The sequence below is a fragment of the Aquarana catesbeiana genome, linkage group LG12 (genome assembly GCF_042186555.1).
Source record: "Aquarana catesbeiana isolate 2022-GZ linkage group LG12, ASM4218655v1, whole genome shotgun sequence".
NCBI lineage: Eukaryota > Metazoa > Chordata > Amphibia > Anura > Ranidae > Aquarana > Aquarana catesbeiana.
In genome coordinates this window covers 42,665,626-42,681,664 of record NC_133335.1, presented here as the reverse complement: position 1 = coordinate 42,681,664, position 16,039 = coordinate 42,665,626, and the positions used below count along the sequence as shown (strand labels likewise).

Below are 16,039 nucleotides of genomic sequence, written 5' to 3'. Positions count from 1 at the left end.
AGTGACAACTTTTTGTAATTTTTTTTTTTTTTTTTTCATTATTCAATCACTTGGGACAAAAAAAATGAATATTCAATGGGCTCAACATGCCTCTCAGCAATTTCCTTGGGGTGTCTACTTTCCAAAATGGGGTCATTTGTGGGGGTTTTGTACTGCCCTGTCATTTTAGCACCTCAAGAAATGACATAGGCAGTCATAAATTAAAGACTGTGTAAATTCCAGAAAATGTACCCTAGTTTGTAGGCGCTATAACTTTTGCGCAAACCAATAAATATACACTTATTGACATTTTTTTTACCAAAGACATGTGGCCAAATACATTTTGGCCTAAATGTATGACTAAAATTGAGTTTATTGGATTTTTTTTAGAACAAAAAGTAGAAAATATCATTTTTTTTCAAAATTTTCGGTCTTTTTCCGTGTATAGCGCAAAAAATAAAAACGGCAGAGGTGATCAAATACCATCAAAAGAAAGCTCTATTTGTGGGAAGAAAAGGACGCAAATTTCGTTTGGTTACAGCATTGCATGACCGCGCAATTAGCAGTTAAAGCGACGCAGTGCCAAATTGTAAAAAGTGCTCTGGTCAGGAAGGGGGTAAATCCTTCCGGGGCTGAAGTGGTTAAGCATTATTAAAATCACTGCTCCTAAAAAAAGGCTGTTTTGAAAACTTTTTTTTACATTGATACATGTCCCCTGGGGCAGGACCTGGGTCCCCAAACACTTTTTATGGCAATAACTTGCATATAAGCCTTTAAAATTAGCACTTTTGTTTTTTCACGTTCGCGTCCTATACACTTTAATGGTGTTCGCACACATTTTTTGCCTGTTCGCATGTTCTGCTGTGAACCGAACCGGGGGGGTGTTCGACTCATCCCTAACCACCACAGATCGAGGCCCATTCAAGTTCAATGCTGGATGCTGGACAGTTCAACTGTAGAAAAAACACAAGCATTCAGAAGGTGGCAGAATCACCTCCTAAATGGCTGTTAGCTATGCCTGCACCACTCTGTAAAAAGCCGAGGCAGATGTAAACGAACCCTAATGCCGTGTACACATGGGCGGACTTTTCGACCGGACTGGTCCGACGAAACAAATCTGTCGGAGAATCCGACCGTGTGTGGGCTTCATCGGACCTTCAGCGGACTTTTTCTGTTGAAAATCAGACGGACTTTAGATTTGGAACATCTTTCAAATCTTTCCGACGGACTTGAGTACGGTCGAAAAATCTGTTCGTCTGTATGCTAGTCCAACGGACAAAGAAGGATGCAAGGGCAGCTATTGACTACTGGCTAGGAACTTCCTCATTCTAGTCCCTTTGTATGTCATCATGTTCATACCAACAGACTTTCAAACCGACTTTAGTCCGTTCGTGTGTGGGAAAGTCCGGTCGTCCGTCGAAAGTCCGTCGGAAAGACTGTCGGACATTTCATGCTGAAAAGTCCGCCCGTGTGTACACGGCATAAGTGTTACTACTGTCAAAATCAGGTCTCCTGCCCAGCCAGAGTTGTGCTGTCTTGTAAAGCTGTATAACTGAACGGACAGAAATACAAATCTCTTGGTAGGTAGAACCCCTCACTTTTATGTATTTTACAACTTATTTGTGTAATTAGCTATTTTCCTGGAGTTCCACTTTGAATTGCTCGTTTGCCTCTAGATTGAGCTAACTGTATTTTGATACCTAAATAAAAACAATAGGTAACCCAAAAAGATGTATTCCACCCATAGATGAGGGGTGATGGACTAAGCCACCCACTGTGTTGTCACTCCTCTTGAGCACTCCAAAAGTGAGATCTCCCCACTATAGCTCCTTATCTCAAAAGTTTTATTTTTGGGACAATGACTCCTTCATTCTTCCCAACCCAGATCATATGATTAGTTTGTCAAGGTACAAAATAGAAATTGTTAGTCCTTTGAACCCAGATATCATTATCAGTATCAAATCAGAAAAATACTGTACATCCTGATCAGTCCAAGTTTATCACAAGGGAAGGAGGGAGAAAAAAGTAATTCATCAATGAGGAACAGGCAATGGTCAGATATATATAAATACTATTTATTGAAAAATCACTATAAACACCAATCAAAAAATGTACTGTTTAAAACAGGTACCACCACCAATATAAAAATGACAACGTTGTCACAAACAGACACAGATGGCCACCACTCACATATACCATGCACACCTCCTATGAATAAATGCAAGATGATTGCTATGATGTTTCATCTGGTTATGAGCTGATAGTCCTGATAAGTTGCAGAGTAACAGCTGGTAGTAGATGGAAGGGGGGGTGGATAGTTATGCGACCACCCTGGGAATCACGTCCTTAATGAGTGTGGGGACAGAATTGAGCGGGGGAGGATGGAGGAATCTAGTGATGACCCACTAGTAGCTTGGGCATTGGACACTACAGTCCTTGTCAGTAAAGTCCACCCTAAGCATTCAATGCCCCGGGGCGCTGATAGCAGGGAGGGGGGGTTCCTGAGTATGGATTGCGGTGAGCTGTGGAGGGTTGGATCGGGCTGAGCAGTGTGGCTGGCTTAGTGAATCGTTAGTGCTGAGGAGTGAGATACAGCTTACAAATAGAGATAACAGTCCCGTACTAGGGATACAAACAGGTAAGATCTCACCCAATGTAGACACTATAATACGCCAATTCACATCAAGAAGCCAAATTGTAGCTCACGCCGCCTCCGGCTGACTGATTAGGCTTTCTTCCGTCCTCCTCCGGGTAATCAGCAATGCAGTCCCAATGATGGTGTTCGGGAAGCAAAAAGGTTAGCCCAGGGGAATGCAGTAGGTGGTGCAGGGCATTCACGTACGTTCAGTCCTCCCCTCGTTCCGTTCCCGGGTTAATTCGAACGGCCTTGTGGGTTACAGGCTGGGACTCCAGGGCTGGTGGGTGGGTCTGAGAGTCTATAGGAACGCTATGGGAAGTGTGATGGAGTCATGCTGACACGTTTCATCCGTCACTCGGATTTCCTCAGAGCATGCGCAGTGGCCGAGACCATTATCTTATATAGCACAGACGTGGAACTATGTAAGTGCCTCGATGTTTTGGTTGTCTCTGCAACGGCGTAACTAACTGACAGCCATACACATAAACAAAACACGGTACACAGGTAACGGGCCAGATCCGTGGGTGCATACATCCGCAGAAAAAATTAAAATAGCAAATGAAAAAAACAGAAAAAAGGTAAAAGAAAGAAAAAGAAAAAAGGAGAAGAGAAAGACAGACTTGAATAAATGAACACAAAATAAAAGATCGAAACAAAACAAACACAAAAACAAAAAATTACTGACAAGACATAGGATGAAGGCTACCGGCCAGAGTGAGAGTCCCCTCATGACCAATGAGGTTTAAGGAGTAAGGAATACAGAGAGGTTGCATTCGTTGTTTAACCCACGGGGGGTACATACTATTAATATTATATATCCACATTTTCTCCTTCTGGCAAAGGATTCTATCGAAGTTGCCCCTTCTTTGGGGGAGAATCAGCCTGTAAATGCCCTTGAAAGTAAGTCCAGCGGGGTTCCCACCGTGAAATTGGATGAAATGTAGGGGGATGGGGCGCTCATCGTCCTTACTGAGAATGCTTTGGACATGTTCACTGATTCTGACCTTGAGTTGCCTCTTGGTCTTGCCAAAATAATGCTTCTCACAAGGGCAAGTAAGCATATAGATTACTCTAGTGGTATTACAGTTGATGAAATTGTGAATTTTACCATCAGAATCGGTGAACATGTCCGTGCGTTCAACGTACCTGCAGACCGAGCATCGGCCGCATCTAAACATACCCTTCAGAGGTGGGAGTTGAGTAAGCCAGTTGGGGGTAGGTGATCTCTTATACTCTGAATTAATAAGGCTGTCTCTTAGGTTCCTGGAACGATGTGCAGTCAGGAGGGGCCATGCACCTACAATCTTACCCAAAGTGGGTGATTCAGACAAGATATGCCAATGTTGGCTCAGTATTGCCTTAACTTGGTCCCAGTGGGCACCAAATTTGGTAATAATCCTTATAGATCCCTGTGTCTCATTCAGGAGTTTAGAATCTTTTTTTGTAAGGAGTTTTTGACGATCTGTCTGAATCGCCCTCTTTTTGGCCTTCCTAATGCAGGAATGGGAATAACCTCTTTCTCTGAATCTATCGTAAAGATCCCTAGCTTCGGCAATAAAGTCCTGTTGGTTAGAACAGTTTCTTCGGGTTCTAAGAAACTAGCCCACTGGTATTGCCTTAATCAGAGATTTGGGGTGGTCGCTAGATGCCTGAAGGAGGGTATTGGCTGCTGTAGACTTCCTGTGGGTCTTAGTATTAATCAGGCCATTTTCCACTTCTATAGTTAAATCGAGGAAGGAAAGGGTGTGAGGATGAGCAGTGAAAGTGAGTTTAATATTGCGGTCATTAGTGTTGAGCTCATTCATGAACTGCAGCAGCTCCTGTTCAGAGCCGTCCCAGATCACGAGGACGTCGTCAATGTACCTCAGCCACATGCGACTGTGGCCAAGGTACATTGACGACGGATATACCAACTCCTCCTTCCACATGCCCAGATGAAGGCATGCATATGAGGGGGCCCAGGGGGCTTCCATGGAGGTCCCCCTAATTTGTTGATAGTAGGTTCCCAAGAATTAGAAGCAGTTATGTTTCAATAAAAAGGTGAGAATCTCACCTATAAATTCATTCTGCTGTCCAAGAAGTGGGAATTTCCTCTCAAGAAAGAATTGGACTGCTCTAAGTCCTCAAAGGTGAGGTATTGACGTGTATAACGATTCCACATCAATCCCTACTAGGAGGGCTCCCGCCGGCATAGCCATAGCGTCCAGTTGCAACAATACATCCCTTGTATCCTGCACATATGAGGGCAAGTAATGTACCAATTCCTTGATAAGTGCATCAATAAATTTACCAACTTTCTCAAGGGGCCGTTGACAGCAGACACTATGGGTCTGCCGGGTGGGTTCTGCTGGGACTTGTGGAGCTTAGGTATGATGTAGAATGTTGGGGTGTTGAACTGTTGAATCCGCAAATAGTTAAACTCTTTCTTGGTGATCAGTTTTTCTTCCAAGCCGAGACTTAGTAGATAATTAAGGGCATTGACAATGGCAGTAATAGGACTGGAGTGAAGCTTTCGGTAAGTAGATCCATCAGCAAGTAATCTCTTTACTTCATTCTCATATTGGTCCTCGGTGAGAAGGACTACATTACCTCCCTTATCACTGCCCTTGATAACAATGCCAGGGGCTGCCTCAAGTTCCCTCAGTGCTTTCTTCTCTTCCCGAGAGAGGTTATTTAGTCCCTTGTATTTCCAGTTATTTTCCAGTCAGTCCAAGTTTAGCCTTCTATGAAACAGTGTTCATGTCACAAGTAACCCTTCATGAGCAGTGCCTTTGATTCTGACAGTTAGAATTATGATATATTTTAAAGGATGATTATTTTTTGTGGAAAAGTATATGGGTATTAGACATTCCCCTCACCCCCTCCTTTTCCACAGAACACAGAACAGATCTTCCTAAAACTGGCTAGAGACCAAAGATACTCCTGTGTTTCCAAGAGCAGCTTAGAGATACTATTTATCCAGTGAACTCTGGGTCTTTATGGAGCTTTCTTCTTTTTCCATGCAGACCAAAATTTATAACACCAAAGTTGACCATAAATAGGTCTCTTTAGGAATGTCTATGGTCACCCTATCTTAGACTTAAAACTAGACCCAGTCTTAAAATTAGCAATGTGGCTAAAATACATCCTTTATTGGGTTTGCAGGTAAGAAATGATTCCCAGCTCTGTATACCAATAATTTTAAGGATAAGTTCCCCTTTTTACAAAAAATATGAAGGTGAACTAACCCAAGATATCTTGACCAACCCTCTGGACCTAACTACACATAGTGGAGGTGAGGCCCAGTACTGCAGGTGTAAGTCTGCACCTTGTACACCGCAAAACAAACCCCAGTAATTAGTATCCATTATAATGCTCTCAATGGCAAGCTCTCATTGGTCAACACAGCCACATGCACTTCTAGTGCATTGCTGCTGCACTGAAATGCACATCCATTGCAAGGTGCATTGGGATGCCGTTCCAATAAGTGGTACTGCATCACACCAATGCACATAAAATGTGCTGCCACACATTACCGCAACTACATAGTGTGTGCAGGTCCTCTAAATTTCAATTATATATATATATTTATATATCCCACACTAAGGGCTCTTTCACCCGATGCTCTTTTGATGCATTTCCATTGACTTATAATGGAAGGTACTGTACCTTTTTTGTGTGCTTTTGAAAAACTGCCCCAAAGATGCAGCACCTGAAGCCTCACCCAAAAGGGGAAGTTCTACTTTTCTATCCCTTGGTCAGCTTGACATGGCACTGCTCCCAGTTTTTAACATTTAACATTGCTGTTTATGGGAAATCTTGGTCAGCTTGACATGGCACTGCTCCCAAACCATAAGTGACAGGAAAACCAAACTTGGGGAGCACTGAGAGGGGACCCAGGACTACAACATGTCTGATTTTGGGGTCGGCCAGCTCGCCTAGGTAATCAGTTATAATTGTAATTATATAATTATTTTAATATTTAAATTATTATTATTTATTATTAAATTATTTAATTTATAATTATAATTGACGAGTAAAGGCGGGTCTTCGGGCCAGCCCTGAAAGTCTTGGGAAGGGGTAGACATGGCCTTTTGGCTTCGTCCACCCTAACCCACGGGGTCTCCCTTCGGGGGAGCCCTGCCTAGTACTTGGGTGGGTCTGTTTCGGCAGACCTTCCAGAGAACGGGGTCTGTCTGGTTTCGGCCAGACAGACCATTGTAAAGTACCTTTGTCCCCGTCTGGAGCCTAACGCCCCGGGGGATCAGGGAATTGGCACGTCTTGTGTACCCGTCTGCACTTTTTTGTGTTCACTCTTTATGTGTGTGCACATTTTTTATGCACCGGGTGAAGTTTTTTTGGGGTGTGTTATGCACGCCATAGGCTTTCAAAAAAAAAAAAAAAAATCAGTTATAATTGTAAATGACTATTGCAATGCAGTACATGCATTGAGAATTGAAAAAAGATATTGCTTCACTTTAAGTACAGTTTCGTTTTACATACATGCTCTCGTCCCATTGTGTACATAGAAGTGGGGTATGCCTGTACCCTTTTTATTGCATAATGCTTATTGATTTATCTTAACCAGGATTACAGGAAAACTCTGACACCATTTTCATCCTAGTCTAGACCTATTCAGCGCTAACAAACTATGGAAGGAGAGGATACATTTAGAAACAATTTATTTTTCCGCCATGTACATAACACTTAACAATAAACAATGTATTTTGTAACAGAAAGGGCTGCCAATTTTTGTTATACTATGGGACCCTTTAAGACGCATATCACTTTAACATACAGATTGTCAACCAGTGGCACATATAGTATTCCTCTGAGAATACTTCAGACATGTTTAGGAGATAGCTGTGCTGGAAAAAAAAACCTGAATTTATTCTATTGATATTGAATTCTTTTAAACAAATGGTAAACCATGTACTGTATAAAAATGTCTCATATAAGTAACTTTATATTTATGTTATCTAAAAGCACAAGACATTTTTTGTGGAATCTAGTTACAGAAAATAAGGATGTGCACATGTATAAGTTATGTGTACAGGAGATAAGGTACACTTCACTAGGGAGTACTTGGTAAACAATGACTTTATAAAAGGGGTACACACTTTAAAGCAGAACTTAAAGAGTAACTCTACTATTTTGGAAAATATATATAGCAAATAAAAAAATAGCATATACAATTGCTACGCAAGTCATGTTGTAATTTAATGTTTCAAAATTTACCTTTCTTTTTCAATCTCTAATTTTATGTAAAATTTAATGCAATATAGCAACATGGATGCGCTTTGTACACCGTGATAGTACAGAATGCCCAATAAATGTTATATCCTGTTTGTGTGATTGGCTCGCTAATTTTTCCAGAAGTCTGCACTAAGACACAAGCCATATTTTACGCACCCTCTGCAATAGGAATATGAGCTTTGGTGAGATAATCCTCAAGGGTTAAAAGAGAAGTTCGGGAATACCAAAAAAATAAATAAAAATCGCACACACTAGATGGCTGCAACACTGATCCCATCTGCAGTTGTCCCCCACCAGCTCTACCCCAAGAACTGAGCGATTAAACGCCACTGATCGCTCAGTTCTCCCCCTCCGCTCTGAGCAGAGAGCGGTGACTGCCATTCACCTGCTCTCTGCTCTGCCCCTCCAGTGCTCATTGGAGCGCTAGGATGTGGAGGGGTGGGAGGGGCTGGCTCAGGGTCTCAGAGGCATGATGATAGGCTGAGCCAGCTGCCAGTCCAGGCATACAGTCGGGATCTTTCCCGAGTCTGAACCAGTTGAGTGACATCAGCCAACAATGGGCTTTAGCCCACTGTCCGCTGAAAAAGGGTGACAGAAGTGCAAAATCAACTGCACTCCTGTGATCCATAGGAGACATATCGCCAAATAGCTTGGGCTATACTCTAAATCTAAAGGGTTGCAGACACTGCAGCTTTTCTCACTAGAACAATGAGAGTGTACCAGGTGATTATAATGAACCAGGCGGCCCCCACCCCCCCTCATTCATTTTCAGGTTGCGGAGGACTTTGTGAAACAAACAACAGTTCCAAACCGAAAAAGGTAGGAATCTGATACAAAATCCCTGCGGTGTTCATTGATCACCAGGAAGGGATTGTTTTTTTTCTCATACAAAAACTATATTGTGCTGCGCTATCCTCCCTGAAGTGTTCTTATTCGTTCAACCTAGTATAACATATACATCATATAACTCCTAAAACATTTTGTGCATATATCACCAATAATTACATTAAATGTTTCCTTAACCACTTAAAGACCGAGCCTCTTTCTGAGATTTGTTGTTTACAAGTTAAAAACAGATTTTTTGGTAGAAAATTACTTAGAACCCCCAAACATTATACATTTTTTTTCTAACACCCTAGAGAATAAAATGGCGGTCGTTGCAATACTTTCTGTCACACCCTATTTGCGCATCGGTCTTACAAGCGCACTTTTTTTTGGAAAAAATACACTTTTTTGAATTAAAAAATAAGACAAAAGTAAAGTTAGCCCAATTTTTTTCTATATTGTGAAAGATAATGTTGCGACGAGTAAACTGATATCCAACGTGTCACGCTTCAAAATTGCACCCGCTTGTTGAATGGCGACAAACTTTTACCCTAAAAAATCTCCATAGGCGACGTTTAAAAAATTCTACAGGTTGCATGTTTTAAGTTACAGAGGAGGTCTAGGGATAGAATTATTGCTCTCGCTCTACCGATCGCGGCGATACCTCACATGTGTGGTTTGAACACCGTTTTCATATGCGGGCGCTACTCACGTATGCGTTCGGTTCTGCGTGCAAGCTCGTCAGGACGGGGCGCGTTTAAAAAAATGTTTTAATTATTTATTTTACCTTTTATTTTTTATTTTTACACTGTTTTTAAAAAAAAAAAAATTGTCACTTTTATTCCTATTACAAGGAATGTAAACATCCCTTGTAATAGAAAAAAAGCATGACAGGACCTCTTAAATATGAGATCTGGGGTCAAAAAGACCTCAGATCTCATATTTAGACTAAAATGCAATAAAAAAAATAAAAAAATAAAAATTTGTCATTTAAAAAAAAATATTTAAAAAAATGTCCCTTTAAGAGCTGTGAGCGGAAGTAACGTTTTGACGTCGCTTCCGCCCAGCAATTGTATGGAGATGGGTGGGGGCCATCTTCCCCTCACTCATCTCACAGTTCCAAATACCAGTCAATATTGGCACAAAACCTTCCAGGTTCTGCTAGAAAGCTGAACATGAAGAGGAACTTCATCTTTCAGCATGACAATGACCCAAAGCATAAATCCAAATCAACAAAGGAATGGCTTCACCAGAAGAACATTAACTATTTGGAATGGCTCAACTGAGCTGTACAGTTTATAGGTCACATTAAAGGTGGAAAAAGTTCTGAAATTATTTGTCTTTGTCTCGTTTTTTTACATCACAGAAACCTGACATTTTAACAGGGGTGTGTAGACTTTTTATATCCACTGTATGTCTTCTCTTTACAACCCCATGCAGTGCTCTTAATCCAATAATAGCTGTGATCCTCTCCACCAGATGTGCTCTCACCTGGCAGCGTATGACCTTACAACTAAGTATAGTCAAATAACGCTTTTATCCTTCCAGGACTCAATGGGTAAATTCCTCAAACTCTCCTTCTTCCCCCATGCTGCCACTGTGTGTTGGTTTCCTCATAACACGTTAGGAACAGCCATGCCCATGGGGAAAAAAAGAAATTGCCAACAATAGTGCTGATATCATTAGATAAAATTCCCTTATAATACTACTCACATTAAACAGGTGCTTACAGTGCACCACACTAATAACAGCATAAACTGATAAAATGCCAGTATCCAGATCAATAATACAGGTTTGCAGTGTGTATTACCATCCTCAATCGCACTCTGAGTGTTGTGACGTCAGTTGCCCTTCCCCTACGTGTTACGCCACAGGGTCAATGTGGGACTAAGGATCATTGAATTAAGAGCAAAAGCCCAAGGAATACTTCATCCACAGTCAACTTTTCTAGGTAGAAGAGTCTCCCCTTCAGCTTGAGCCAGGCACACGGCTGCTGATGGAGAGGGGAATAGTTTTTTTTCTCAAGAATTGAGTTAATACTAATGCCCCGTACACACGGTCGGATTTTCTGATGGAAAATGTGTGATAGGACCTTGTTGTCGGAAATTCCGACCGTGTGTAGGCTCCATCACACATTTTCCATCGGAATTTCCGACACACAAAGTTTGAGAGCTTGCTATAAAATTTTCCGACAACAAAATCCATTGTCGGAAATTCCGATCGTGTGTACACAAATCCGACACACAAAGTGCCATGCATGCTCAGAATAAATTAAGAGACTAAAGCTATTGGCTACTGCCCCGTTTATAGTCCTGACGTACGTGTTTTACGTCACCACGTTCAGAATGATCGGATTTTCCGACAACTTTTTGTGACCGTGTGTATGCAAGACAAGTTTGAGCCAACATCCGTCGGAAAAAATCCATGGATTTTGTTGTCGGAATGTCCGATCAATGTCCGACCGTGTGTACAGGGCATAACAGGTAGCTTTTTATGGAAGAAGAGATTCTGTATGTCTCTTTGGGCCATAAATGGCTCTTTGCAGGCTGATGGCAATTTTTTGTAACTGTACACTAAGCTGCACATGCATAGCTCAATGTACAGTCCCTTCATGCAGTAAGTGCCATGACCAAGTAACTTCCCTGTGCATGCAAAAGCCTCTGCATTTGAAAGCAGAACAGGATAAGATGGAAGTGATGACCCCTTTATAATTGATTTTCCCTATAATGAAGTACATAAACACTACTTTAAAACTCAACTCCAGGCCGCCCTAAAAAATTTAAATGTGATTGACCTCCAATATATGTAGGATGTAACGTTTTAGTCTTAAGAAAAGATACATGGATCAAAATTCAGCTGGTTCAGCAGGGACCAGCCAAATTTCAATCCATGTATATTCACCCTGGTTGTACAGAAGTCGATCTATTGCTTGACTTCTGTACAACACGCCTGTCGGGTTTTTCTGATCGATCAGTGACGCGACTATAGCCAGCAGCACCGATCATCATATTCTGACAACGGGGAAGGCTCCCCCGCCATCAGAACACCATAGCACTACAGGAGAATTCCCTCATCCTCATCGATTGTATGTATTGGTTGGACAAAAAAAAGTGATGAACATATGGGCTGCCTTGGGAGCAAAGGGCAACAAGGCGCTAAAATCCAAATTCAGATGCAGTAACACTCAATGCTACATCTGCATACAAACTAGCTGATTAGGTGTGTCTGGACAAACTATCTGCATCCAGGGCCTGTCAGAAGCCCTATTCACATGTTGCTGCTGATATGAGCAGTTACTTGCAAACAGTGTTGGCGCTGGCCTTTGATTTGTACAAGACACAAATCTGTCTGCTCTGCTGCTGGTCGTGGCTGTTTGCACTTAACATGCTTTGGGCTAGTTTCTCCACCTGCAAAAAACCCCGATTCTCAACAGTGACCCTCCATGTAAATGAGGCCTTAGCCCTGGTTCACATTGGTACGATTTTACATGTCAAATCGCATGTCAGATCGGCAGGGATTGCCGGCAATGGCACTGTCCTAATCGGTGCGACGCTGTATTTGCGGCGCGCACTGATTTCAAAAAGTAGTTTCTGTACTACTTTTTGGGCTTTCGGGCTGCGATTTACATTTACATCTGTGCAGAACCCGGCACAGATTTCTCTGAAATCGCGGCTGAAATTGGGACTTACACGCGGGAGTGAAATCGTGTGAGTTCAGATGAACTCCCACGGCTTCATTCCCGGAGCTCAGTGTGAACCTGGGCTTATAGAGAGGAATACTTACTTTACTCCACGGTTTGCAGGTTTCTGCCCTGCTGGTTCCAGTAGTGGAGATCGGTTTCATGAATTTGCTCCTCATCTCCAGTCTTGTCACCTCCCTTCTCCTCTACAACCATTGGCTCCACTTTCTACGTGACCATGGCCCCGAAGGTTATCTGTCATGGGACCAGGCATTAAATTGGTATTAAAACCCCAAAACACATTTTTTAAATATTGCAGCTTACCAAATCTTAGATGTGGTGGCTGCATTAGTTTCCTTTTTTCAGAATTTTCTTTCCTTATTTTCACCTGTTGATCTGGCCAGTAGTTCTGTTATTTTTTACCTTCCTTTAACATACCAAGCTGTCCAGCAAAAGTGACAGAGGGCTGAGACAAACCATTTAACACTAGCAGAGGTGCTTACAATGGTCAACTTTTATCCTTTTATGTAAAACCTATATCCCAAAAGGAAAAAAAAAAAACTGTTGCTGTAACTGCTTAAAAAGTGTTAGTTGATGTTAGGCCTTAATTCATTAGTCAAGTCCATCTAAAACTGATGGTGGTATCTAACACTACCCTCTCCTCAGCATTGGACAATACTGCTGTCCAAAGCAGGGCTGGTGCAAGGATTTTTGACACCCTAGGCAAAACCTTTGCCGCCCCCCCTCCCGGCTCCAACCCATTTGCCCTGCCCATGTATACCCCACTTTTTAATGAAGCGCCCATCAAATGCAGCCTCACCAGCGCCCATCAAATGCAGCCTCACCAGCGCCCATCAAAATGCAGCCTCACCAGCGCCCATCAAATACAGCCTCACCAGCGCCCATCAAATACAGCCTCACCAGCGCCCATCAAATACAGCCTCACCAGCGCCCATCAAATACAGCCTCACCAGCGCCCATCAAATGCAGCCTCACCAGTGCCCATCAAATGCAGCCTCACCAGCGCCCATCAAATGCAGCCTCACCAGCGCCCATCAAATGCAGCCTCACCAGCGCCCATCAAATGCAGCCTCACCAGCGCCCATCAAATGCAGCCTCACCAGCGCCCATCAAATACAGCCTCACCAGCACCCATCAATGCAGCCTCACCAGCGCCCATCAAATGCAGCCTCACAAGCGCCCATCAAATGCAGCCTCACCAGCGCCCATCAAATGCAGCCTCACCAGCGCCCATCAAATGCAGCCTCACCAGCGCCCATCAATGCAGCCTACCAGTTCCCATCAATGAATGTTTGCTTGCTTCCATTCATTCGGGAGTCGGGACACAGGCACAGTGCTCACCCGCCGCTGCGCCTCTGACACTATGTGCAAATGGAGCGGCGGCTAGCTGCTGATGCTGAGACTTAGTTGCTTGCTGCAGAGAGAAGAGAGTAGAAACATCAGTGGCTGGGTACCCTAGGCAGCAGGGCACCCTAGGCAACTGCCTAGTTTGCCTAGTGGTAGCACCGGCCCTGGTCCAAAGGTGTCCCTCCTCCATCCAAAGTGAAGACACCCTGAGACAGGAAGTGTGTCATTGGCCAGATCACCAAATGAAAATAGAAGGAAAAAAAATTAAAAAACGGAAACAAATGCAGCCACCACATTAAAGGACTGGTAAGCTGCAATATTTTGCATTTGTGTTTTTGGTTTCAAAACCCAAGGTAATACTCTCAATTAGACCCCTCTACACAAAACAAGCATTATATCCAACATACCAGGAGGGGACACCCACATTTAATACTTTTTTAAGAAAACCGGAATTCAGCTTTACCAAATATAGGAGTCGATTTTAAGGACAGCACATCTAATGTAAGGCTCACTCGTAATAACTAGACTAAATGTGGCTCTAGATCTTAAAGATTTGCTACACAATCATGAAAATCTTTGCATTTTCCATAGGGTTTCCACCTCATCCCTTTAAAACCAAACAAATATTAATTACACAGGTTCTGTGGCTGATTAAGGTGGCAATTAAAATCACTTGGTGCCTTATCTGCATTAAATTAGCCTCAGAACCTGTGTAATTCATATTTCTTCGGGTTTAAAGGGATGAGGTGGCAACTCTAGTTTTCCTTGAAGAAGAACAAACAATATATGCATTGCCTTATGTAACTAACAGAAGGGCCACAATATTAGACAAGATATAAACTTACTTAACTGCTGTAGACATTTTACAAATGGAATCACAAGGAATAAAATAGGAGTACGGGCTTGTTTTATACATACAGAGTTGTTTACAATATTAGTTTCGGGCTCGCCCATCTTGACGCCTATTCTGCCGCCCACTTTTTCACCATAAATCAATTCCTGTCGTGTCCAGTTCCTTTAATGTCAAAATCTTGGCTCTGGTCTACAAGTTCAATTACTTATTTTCCATGGCCATCTTGTTACCAGTTTTTTTTCTCCTTGCAAGCTCACCTCCAAGGACTGTGCACAACATTGGAGAATATTTTGGCTTTTGCGGTCTTATTAGGTCACCATATACAAAGCTAAATATATTCTGCTGATTTTTTTTTTTTTTCTGATTTAGATAACATTTGTAGAGCTTTCTAAAAACTCTGTAACAAGTAGAATATATTGGATATATAGATCAATGTAACCTGGATACACATATAAATCAACCGTGTAATACAACTTATAACAAGACCAGCATACTCAGCTATAACATTGCCTGACCTGCCTGCTAATGTATCGAAAAGCAACAGAATGGACTGATAGAAGTAATACAGTAAAGAGAAGCTACAGTTACAATTTATTTTATAAAATGATCATCAGCTATTTAAATATATTCAAATAGGGAGTGATTTGAAATAAAAAAAAATATATAGAATTTTTTTTATAAACTTGGTAGGCCTTTAGTGGAATACCAGACAATATAAAGCTCACCGACTTCTGAAATTTTGAAATATTCATCCATTCATCGACTGTTTCATTTGCAACTGAAATCAGTGTCTTGCAAATAAGACATTTGTCAGTATGGGTTAATCCCATGCTACCAAGCGATAAAAACACTATGCATTGCAGACATACATATATGGAACATATCAGGTTGCCTATATGTAACATATACGAAACATATCGGGTAATCTCACCGATCCAAAATGAGGTACTTTAAAAGCCAGAAAGGGTTAATCCAATCACATGGTAGATAGATATATATATATATATATACTTTTTCTATAATCTGTTCCAGGCTGGAGAGGCTTCTGCATTAACTGAGTGAAAGAAAAAAAAAATGGAATTACCTTGTCAGATGGACATGAGAAATCCTTAAGGAGAGAAGTTTTGTGGCTCAGACTATTCCTGAGTGTGTGAGTCTCAGCCAGAGACTCCTCACAGGACAGCTGCAGCTGATGTCAGATGATCACGCCTGAAATCTGAGCATCTAACAAACTCTTCAGGTAAAACTTGCCTCTCTCAGGTTTCGGACATTAATTCCCTACTTGGCCAGTGATATGACATGCAAATATGTGCTAGGAGAAGGGCTGCGTGTACACGTGTGAGGACCCAGAGGACATCTGTGTTGTGTGTCTTCACTTATCATTCTGAGCCATGTGTTCCTGTGGCTAGTTAAGTGCTGGGAGAGTTTAGACACAGTTCATTGTGATGATCGGACCTTTAAG

At 42.1% G+C, this 16,039-nt stretch overlaps 1 protein-coding gene across 1 annotated transcript in view; it reads right to left on the bottom strand.

Annotated features, from left to right (window-relative positions):
* The window catches only part of LOC141114139 (sodium channel protein type 4 subunit alpha-like), a 210,110-nt gene extending 194,322 nt beyond the window's left edge, over positions 1 to 15,788 (bottom strand). Inside the window, exon 1 of the mRNA XM_073607645.1 lies at positions 15,662 to 15,788. The gene's annotated coding sequence lies outside the window, so the exon portion shown is untranslated. The remainder of the gene's footprint in view (positions 1 to 15,661) is intronic.
* Between the last annotated feature and the right edge of the window lie 251 nt (positions 15,789 to 16,039).